The sequence below is a fragment of the Rhipicephalus microplus genome, unplaced genomic scaffold (genome assembly GCF_043290135.1).
Source record: "Rhipicephalus microplus isolate Deutch F79 unplaced genomic scaffold, USDA_Rmic scaffold_602, whole genome shotgun sequence".
NCBI lineage: Eukaryota > Metazoa > Arthropoda > Arachnida > Ixodida > Ixodidae > Rhipicephalus > Rhipicephalus microplus.
The window spans coordinates 17,501-27,500 of record NW_027465161.1 but is presented as its reverse complement, the minus strand read 5'-3'; the positions used below and the strand labels follow the sequence as shown (position 1 = coordinate 27,500).

Genomic DNA, 10,000 nt, shown 5'->3' with positions numbered 1-10,000 from the left:
ACAGTTTTCCCGGTGGTGCCGCACCCGGGCTCGCCCCGGCAGACGCGTTTTTTTTTTTTCTTTCGCCCCGGCTGACGCAGTTTTCGCGCCGCCCCGGCTGACGCGGTTTCGTGCCGCCCCGGCAGACGCGGTTTTTTGCGCCGCCCCGGCTGACGCGGTTTTTGCCGCCCCGGCTGACGCAGTTCGGACTTAGCACTTTTTGGCTGAGCCTGGCTGGTGGCCCACTCACTCGATCGCCATGTCTGTTAGCCACAGTTTTCCCGGTGGTGCCGCACCCGGGCTCGCCCCGGCTGACGCAGTTTTCGCGCCGCCCCGGCTGACGCGGTTTCGTGCCGCCCCGGCAGACGCGGTTTTCGCGCCGCCCCGGCTGACGCGGTTTTTGCCGCCCCGGCTGACGCAGTTCGGACTTAGCACTTTTCGGCTGTGCCTGGCTGGCGGCCCACTCACTCGATCGCCATGTCTGTTTGCCACAGTTTTCCCGGTGGTGCCGCACCCGGGCTCGCCCCGGCTGACGCAGTTTTCGCGCCGCCCCGGCTGACGCGGTTTCGTGCCGCCCCGGCAGACGCGGTTTTCGCGCCGCCCCGGCTGACGCGGTTTCGTGCCGCCCCGGCAGACGCGGTTTTTTGCCGCCCCAGCTGACGCAGTTCGGACTTAGCACTTTTTGGCTGAGCCTTGCTGGCGGCCCACTCACTCGATCGCCATGTCTGTTTGCCACAGTTTTCCCGGTGGTGCCGCACCCGGGCTCGCCCCGGCAGACGCGTTTTTTTTTTTCTTTCGCCCCGGCTGACGCAGTTTTCGCGCCGCCCCGGCAGACGCGGTTTTCGCGCCGCCCCGGCAGACGCGGTTTTTTGCGCCGCCCCGGCTGACGCGGTTTTTTGCCGCCCCGGCTGACGCAGTTCGGACTTGGCACTTTTTGGCTGAGCCTGGCTGGCGGCCCACTCACTCGATCGCCATGTCTGTTTGCCACAGTTTTCCCGGTGGTGCCGCACCCGGGCTCGCCCCGGCTGACGCAGTTTTCGCGCCGCCCCGGCAGACGCGGTTTCGTGCCGCCCCGGCAGACGCGGTTTTTTGCGCCGCCCCGGCTGACGCGGTTTTTTGCCGCCCCGGCTGACACGGTTCGGACTTTGCACTTTTCGGCTGTGCCTGGCTGGCGGCCCACTCACTCGATCGCCATGTCTGTTTGCCACAGTTTTCCCGGTGGTGCCGCACCCGGGCTCGCCCCGGCAGACGCGTTTTTTTTTTTTTTTCTTTCGCCCCGGCTGACGCAGTTTTCGCGCCGCCCCGGCTGACGCGGTTTCGTGCCGCCCCGGCAGACGCGGTTTTTTGCGCCGCCCCGGCTGACGTGGTTTTTGCCGCCCCGGCTGACGCAGTTCGGACTTTGCACTTTTTGGCTGAGCCTGGCTGGCGGCCCACTCACTCGATCGCCATGTCTGTTTGCCACAGTTTTCCCGGTGGTGCCGCACCCGGGCTCGCCCCGGCAGACGCGTTTTTTTTTTTTCCTTCGCCCCGGCAGACGTGGTTCCCCCCCCCCCCCCTCCGTCTTTCTTTTTGTTTTTTTTTTTCGCCGCGGCTGAAGTGGATTTTTCGGTGCCTCGACGCCCCGGTAGTCGCGGTTTTTCCGTTTCCGCACGGCCCCGGCTGACGCTGCTCGGTCACAGTCGCCTTTTGTGGTGATTGCAGACTTCTTGAGCGCGGGTGTTTTTTTTTTTTGTTGTTGTTGTTGTTTTATTACGCATTCGCTCCAGCAGACGCTGTTTAGACTTTTTGTTTCCTCTTTTATCCTGCGACGAGGTGACGAGGTTTATTCGGTGCCCCGCCGCCCCGGCTGAAGTGATTTTTCCTGTCCCGTGCCGCCCCGGCTGACGCGGTTGGGACTTCGCGTTTGTTCGGCCGCCACGGGTTTTGGCGCACTCGCTCGGTTGCTTGTTGTTGCCACTTGTTGCGAACCCAGGTTTCTTGAGCGAGCGCGGGCGTTTTTTCTTCCTTTCTTTCTTTGTTCTATGTGTTAGCGAATCGGCCTTTAATATCACACGAGGACTCACAACCAACAATTTTCAGTTTGAAGTGTAAAAAATCTGCAGGTGTTGACGTAACTGACTTGCCCCGTACCCTTGAGTACATCCATGAAGTTCTCGTAGTACTACTAAATCGCATTATTCCAAGTGGAGAAATTCCCATAAACTTGCAAACCTCTACACGAAAATCGGTGCGCGTGATAAAGTTGAAAATTATCGTCCGATATCAAATGTGCCTTCTATAACACAAATTCTAGGAAAAAAAAAAAAAAAACACTTGTTCGCCGTTTTCTGCGCCGTGACTGGCAGCACTCCGGCGAAGCGAAACGGGGTCGATTCGAGCACGATATCGGCGTCTTTCGACGTGCTCGCCGGCGACCGTCGCACGAGTACGTCGCACGAGCGCGTCTGCCGGGGCGCCGTTTGCGAAGCCGACGCAAAAGTGGGAACCGCCGCTCGGATGATCGCCGCTTTCGGCAGAGTGAGTGTTGGCACTCCGGGGAAGCGAAACAGCGTGAATGCGCCCACGAAATCGGCGTATTTTGAAGTGCCCGCCGGCGACCGTCGCACGAGTACGGTAAACCGCGTCAGCCGGGGCGTAGTTCGGGACGCCGACGAAAAAGTGGGAAGCGCAACTCGGATCTTCGCCGTTTTTGCAGGAGTGAGTGGCGGCCCTCCTGCGAGACCAAGAAGCATCGATTCGTGCACGAATTCGGCGCCTTTCGACGTGATCGCCGGCGACCGTCGCTCGAGTAGGGCAAACCGCGTCTGCCGGGGCGGGCTTCGGGACGCCGATGCGAAAGTGGGAAACGCTGCTCGGATGTTCGCCGTTTTTGGCCGAGTGAGTGCTGGCACACGGGCGAAGCCAAACGGGGCCGATTACGGCACGATATCGGCGTCTTTCGACGTGCCCGCCGGCGACCGTCGCACGAGTACGGTAAACCGCGTCAGCCCGGGCGGAGTTCGGGACGCCGATGCGAAAGTGGAGAACGCCGCTCGGATCTTCGCCGTTTTTGGAGGAGTGAGTGGCGGCACTCCGGAGAAGCCAGGGAGCGCCAATTAGCGCACGATATCGGCGTCTTTCGACGCGCTCGCCGGCGACCGTCGCACGAGTAGGGCAAACCGCGTCTGCCGGGGCGGGGTTTACGACGCCGACGCAAAAGTGGGAACCGCCGCTCGGATGTTGGCCGTTTTTGGCAGAGTGAGTGCTGGCACTCCGGCGACGCGAAAGAGCGCGAATGCGCCCACGAAAGTGGCGTATTTGGACGTGCGTGACGGCGACCGCTGCAGGAGTACGAAAAACCACGTCAGCCGGGGCGAGCGACACACGGCGGTCTGGGTGCTTATCGCTGCTATTATAGGGGCACCCCGGCAGACGCAGAAAAAAAAAAAAAAATTTTCGGCCTTCTTTTTTGCTGGTCGAGCTCGGGTAACCCAGGTCGCAATGGGAGCCGCGCACGAAAGCGGCGTCGCGAGACGCGTTCGCGGTCGCTAGTCGCACGAGCTCGGCAACCGCGTCAGCCGGCGCGGAGTTCGGGATGCCGACGGCTAAGTGGGTACCGCTGCTCGGATGTTCGCCGTTTTTGGCCGAGTGAGTGCTGGCACTCCGGTGAAGCCAAGGAGCGCCAATTCGTGCACGATATCGGCGTCTTTCGACGTGCCCGCCGGCCACCGCCGCACGAGTACGGCAAACCGCGTCTGCCGGGGCGGGGTTCGCGACGCGTACGCAATAGTGGGAACCGTCGCTCGGATGTTCGTCGTCTTTGGCCGAGCGAGTGCTGGCACTCCGGCGAAGCGAAACGGGGCCGATTCGGGCACGATATCGGCGTATTTCGACGTGCTCGCCGGCGACCGTCGCACGAGTACGGCAAAGCGCGTCTGCCGGGGCGAGGTTTGCGACGCCGACGAAAAAGTGGGAAGCGCCGCTCGGATCTTCGCCGTTTTTGCAGGAGTGAGTGGCGGCCCTCCTGCGAGACCAAGAAGCATCGACTCGCGCACGATATCGGTGTCTTTCGACGTGCCCGCCGGCCACCGCCGCACGAGTACGGCAAACCGCGTATGCCGGGGCGGGGTTGGCGACGCCGACGCAAAAGTGGGAACCGCCACTAGGATGTTCGCCGTTTTTGGCAGAGTGAGTGCTGGCACTCCGGCGAAGCGAAAGAGCGCGAATGCGCCCACGAAAGTGGCGTGTTTGGACGTGCTTGACGACGACCACCGCAGGAAAACGAAAAACCACGTCAGCCGGGGCGAGCGACCCATGGCGGTCTGGGTGCTTATCGCTGCTATTATAGGGGCACCCCGGCAGACGCAAAAAAAAAAAAAAAATTTTTTTCGACATTCTTTTTTGCTCGTCGACCTCGGGTGACCCAGGTCGCAGTGGGAGCCGCGCACGAAAGCGGCGTCGCGAGACGGCTTCGCGGTCGCTAGTCGCACGAGCTCGGCAACCGCGTCTGCCGGGGCGGAGTTCGGGACGCCGACGGCTAAGTGGGAACCGCCGCTCGGATGTTCGCCGTTTGTGGCCGAGTGAGTGCTGGCACTCCGGCGAAGCCAAACGGGGCCGATTCCGGCACGATATCGGCGTCTTTCTACGTGCTCGCCGGCGACCGTCGCACGAGTACGGCAAAGTGCGTCTGCCGGGGCGGGGTTTGCGACGCGTACGCAATAGTGAGAACCGTCGCTCGGATGTTCGTCGTCTTTCGCCGAGCCAGTGCTGGCAATCCGGCGAAGCCGAACGGAGCCGATTCGGGCACGATATCGGCGTCTTTCCACGTGCTCGCCGGCGACCGTCGCACGAGTACGGTAAACCGCGTCAGCCGGGGCGGAGTTCGGGACGCCGATGCGAAAGTGGGAAGCGCCGCTCGGATCTTCGCCGTTTTTGGAGGAGTCAGTGGCGGCACTCCGGTGAAGCCAAGGTGCGCCAATTCGCGCACGATATCGGCGTCTTTCGACGTGCCCGCCGGCCACCGTCGCACGAGTACGGCAAACCTCGTCTGCCGGGGCGGGGTTTGCGACGCCGACGCAAAAGTGGGAACCGCCGCTCGGATGTTCGCCGTTTTTGGCAGAGTGAGTGCTGGCACTCCGGCGAAGCGAAAGAGCGCGAATGCGCCCACGAAAGTGGCGTGTTTGGACGTGCTTGACGACGACCACCGCAGGAAAACGAAAAACCACGTCAGCCGGGGCGAGCGACCCATGGCGGTCTGGGTGCTTATCGCTGCTATTATAGGGGCACCCCGGCAGACGCAAAAAAAAAAAAAATTTTTTTCGACATTCTTTTTTGCTCGTCGACCTCGGGTGACCCAGGTCGCAGTGGGAGCCGCGCACGAAAGCGGCGTCGCGAGACGGCTTCGCGGTCGCTAGTCGCACGAGCTCGGCAACCGCGTCTGCCGGGGCGGAGTTCGGGACGCCGACGGCTAAGTGGGAACCGCCGCTCGGATGTTCGCCGTTTGTGGCCGAGTGAGTGCTGGCACTCCGGCGAAGCCAAACGGGGCCGATTCCGGCACGATATCGGCGTCTTTCTACGTGCTCGCCGGCGACCGTCGCACGAGTACGGCAAAGTGCGTCTGCCGGGGCGGGGTTTGCGACGCGTACGCAATAGTGAGAACCGTCGCTCGGATGTTCGTCGTCTTTCGCCGAGCCAGTGCTGGCACTCCGGCGAAGCCGAACGGAGCCGATTCGGGCACGATATCGGCGTCTTTCCACGTGCTCGCCGGCGACCGTCGCACGAGTACGGTAAACCGCGTCAGCCGGGGCGGAGTTCGGGACGCCGATGCGAAAGTGGGAAGCGCCGCTCGGATCTTCGCCGTTTTTGGAGGAGTCAGTGGCGGCACTCCGGTGAAGCCAAGGTGCGCCAATTCGCGCACGATATCGGCGTCTTTCGACGTGCCCGCCGGCCACCGTCGCACGAGTACGGCAAACCTCGTCTGCCGGGGCGGGGTTTGCGACGCCGACGCAAAAGTGGGAACCGCCGCTCGGATGTTCGCCGTTTTTGGCAGAGTGAGTGCTGGCACTCCGGCGAAGCGAAAGAGCGTGAATGCGCCCACGAAAGTAGCGTATTTGGACGTGCTTGACGGCGACCGCCGCAGGAGTACGAAAAACCACGTCAGCCGGGGCGAGCGACCCACGGCGGTCTGGGTGCTTATCGCTGCTATTATAGGGGCACCCCGGCAGACGCAGAAAGAAAAAAAAAAATGGGGACATGGCGTGCGTCACCGTGCGGCTTCGCAGCGTTGCCGAAGTCGCCGAGCCCTTCGACTGAGCCGAACGGCGGACAGGGAACGTTGGTCGGCCGTTCTAACCTGTCGGTGCCACGCCGAGACGTCGTTAAGGAAAACCGCGTCGTGGGCCTCTACGACGCCGTCGAGTCGTTGTACGTTTGGTGTCCAGCGTGTCGGCGGCGAGTAGCGGACACGTCGTTCACGACTTCGGTCTTTCGCAGTCGACGCGAACTTGCGGAGAGTCGTGGTGCCTCACGTTTTCGGCAGAAACCGCGGCGGAATTTTCCCGTGCGTGCGCGCACGACCTCGGTGCTGTGCCGTCAGCGTAGTGTTGCACAAACTCGTGGCCTACCCAAGGTGCGGTACGTTTGCGGCCGTATCCTCGGTGGGAATTTCGTGAGTAGGGTCGCAAATTCTACGACCTCGGCGGGTTTGAGAGCGACGTAGACTTGTGGCACGCTCAACATGCCACACGTTTCGGGGCACACCCGCGGTGAAATTTTCTCGAGTACGCTCGTATTAGGGCCCAAGGAGGTCTGGGTACTTATCGCTGCTATTATGTGGGGGTTCTCGTGAGCGGCGTACGCGAAAGCGACCGGGTGTCTGATATGCGGCGGGCTTCGGCCTCGTCAAGCGTGTCCTCGGGTCTGCTCCAGGGGAATCCACGGCAGTCGTCTGCAGCCTCATCCGCTTGATGCGTTAGGGGCTGGTTGTCGGACGGTGCCGTTTTACCACGATATCGAGGTGTGTTCCGTGTCGTCCTCGGGCGATTCAGATGCGAAAGCGCCGAAGACGCGGGCGTGACCCGTCGTCTGGCGGCTTTGCAGTCTCGGCTCCGTTGCTAGTTCCGGCCGGTCCACCGACAGTGCAGCGGGCTTGGGCAACCCGCACGGCGCGACCGAGTCGATGCAACGAAAAAGAGCGAGCATGAACGTGCTTCTTGCCGCACGGCTCCCACTCGTCTTTCGGGAAGGTTGTGCCGTAGCGAGCTCGAACGCCGTCATCTCGGAGTGCAAAATAAGCGTGTTGGGGCGCCTGAAGGTGGCCTCCGCCGCACACAGACTGCGTCCGGCCCGCCGAGGGCGAGGACGGACGCGCAGTCGAACGATTACCTGGTTGATCCTGCCAGTAATCATATGCTTGTCTCAAAGATTAAGCCATGCATGTCTAAGTACATGCCGAAATAAGGCGAAACCGCGAATGGCTCATTAAATCAGTTATGGTTCCTTAGATCGTTTCTTCCTACTTGGATAACTGTGGCAATTCTAGAGCTAATACATGCAGTGAGCCTGGAGCCCTTTGGGTAACGGGTGCTTTTATTAGACCAAGATCGATCGGGTTTCGGCCCGTATTGTGTGGTGACTCTGGATAACTTTGTGCTGATCGCATGGCCACGAGCCGGCGACGTTTCTTTCAAGTGTCTGCCTTATCAACTTTCGATGGTAGGTTACTTGCTTACCATGGTTGTTACGGGTAACGGAGAATCAGGGTTCGATTCCGGAGAGGGAGCCTGAGAAACGGCTACCACATCCAAGGAAGGCAGCAGGCGCGCAAATTACCCACTCCCGGCACGGGGAGGTAGTGACGAAAAATAACAATACGGGACTCTTTTGAGGCCCCGTAATTGAAATGAGTACACTCTAAATCCTTTAACGAGGATCAATTGGAGGGCAAGTCTGGTGCCAGCAGCCGCGGTAATTCCAGCTCCAATAGCGTATACTAAAGCTGCTGCGGTTAAAAAGCTCGTAGTTGGATCTCAGTTCCAGACGAGTAGTGCATCTACCCGATGCGACGGCTCGGACTGAACATCATGCCGGTTCTTTCTTGGTGCACTTCATTGTGTGCCTCGAGATGGCCGGTGCTTTTACTTTGAAAAAATTAGAGTGCTCAACGCAGGCGAGTCGCCTGAATAAACTTGCATGGAATAATAGAACAAGACCTCGTTTCTGTTCTGTTGGTTTTTGGAATACGAGGTAATGATTAAGAGGGACGGACGGGGGCATTCGTATTGCGGCGCTAGAGGTGAAATTCTTGGACCGTCGCAAGACGAACTACTGCGAAAGCATTTGCCAAGAATGTTTTCATTGATCAAGAACGAAAGTCAGAGGTTCGAAGGCGATCAGATACCGCCCTAGTTCTGACCATAAACGATGCCAACCAGCGATCCGCCTGAGTTACTCAAATGACTCGGCGGGCAGCTTCCGGGAAACCAAAGTATTTGGGTTCCGGGGGAAGTATGGTTGCAAAGCTGAAACTTAAAGGAATTGACGGAAGGGCACCACCAGGAGTGGAGCCTGCGGCTTAATTTGACTCAACACGGGAAAACTTACCCGGCCCGGACACTGGGAGGATTGACAGATTGAGAGCTCTTTCTTGATTCGGTGGATGGTGGTGCATGGCCGTTCTTAGTTGGTGGAGCGATTTGTCTGGTTAATTCCGATAACGAACGAGACTCTAGCCTATTAAATAGGTGCGGGGTTCCCAGCACCTTACAACCTTCTTAGAGGGACAAGCGGCTCCTAGCCGCACGAAACAGAGCAATAACAGGTCTGTGATGCCCTTAGATGTCCGGGGCCGCACGCGCGCTACACTGAAGGAAGCAGCGTGTCTTTATCCCTGTCTGAAAAGACTGGGTAACCCGTGGAACTTCTTTCGTGATTGGGATAGGGGCTTGCAATTGTTCCCCTTGAACGAGGAATTCCCAGTAAGCGCGAGTCATAAGCTCGCGTTGATTACGTCCCTGCCCTTTGTACACACCGCCCGTCGCTACTACCGATTGAATGATTTAGTGAGGTCTTCGGACCGATGTCCGGCGCGGCCTTTCGGTTGCGCCGGTCTGTTGGAAAGATGACCAAACTTGATCATTTAGAGGAAGTAAAAGTCGTAACAAGGTTTCCGTAGGTGAACCTGCGGAAGGATCATTAACGGATTGTGAAGGGTGAGCGCCTCAGCTGCGTCTGCGCCCGACACTTTCTGCCGCTGACCCCGTTTGGACGCGGGGTCGGCTTTTCCCCACGGGGCTGCCTGAATGTGGAGCGGCACCCCGTGACAAATTGTTGCGCCCAGCGGACGCCAACACCGCGACCTTGGACGGTCGGCCAGGTGGCGGACGCGGGTACAAACGGCGCAACGCACTCATAGGTCGGCTTTCGACCCGCCACTGCACCGTGGCTCGAAGCGCTCGAAATGCGCGACCCGACCGCTGCGGGACCGCCTAGTACTGTAAACAGGAGCGGCGGAGCGCGAACGGCGAGTCGTGGTTACGTCGGTAGAAGGCGAGGCTGCGCGTTCCCGAAACGCCAGCCGAGTGCCCTCCCGACCGTTCGAGCGTGCAAGAACGAGACCCGACAATCGCGCGGCGACTGCCAAGTACGAGAGGAACGGCACAAGCGTCGGCGGTCGGTCAAGGAACTGGCGATGTGACGGGTCCGCTGTGCACCAGTGCATACCGTCCCGCCGTCCGCGGCAAGCGCCTCCGCGTCCTCGGGTGACGGAGGCTGCCGGTCGGTTCTTGCAGGCGAGGGATCTCGCTGGCACCGGTTCGCGTTGACGCGCGGCCGGTCATGGCACGGCGATGCGACGGCCGAGGTGCGCAGTACTCGATGGAGGAACCGCACGCTCCGATGACCGTCCCGCCCTCCGCGGCGTATGCGTACCGACCGTAATGGTTGCAGCAGCGCCGGCCGGCTTTTGAATTCGCCACACGAAACACGGTGCGAGATCGCGGTTAGGGGAGCGTCGACGTTGCCAGGCGTTTTGCTTGCTGCCGAG

The 10,000-nt window shown here is 60.4% G+C and overlaps 1 non-coding gene across 1 annotated transcript; it reads left to right on the top strand.

The window, feature by feature from the left end:
• Window positions 1-7,338: 7,338 nt before the first annotated feature.
• LOC142795285 (small subunit ribosomal RNA) lies at window positions 7,339-9,153 on the top strand. Its single transcript, XR_012892918.1, has one exon. It is a non-coding gene; the product is annotated as a small subunit ribosomal RNA (ribosomal RNA).
• The last annotated feature ends 847 nt before the right edge of the window (window positions 9,154-10,000 follow it).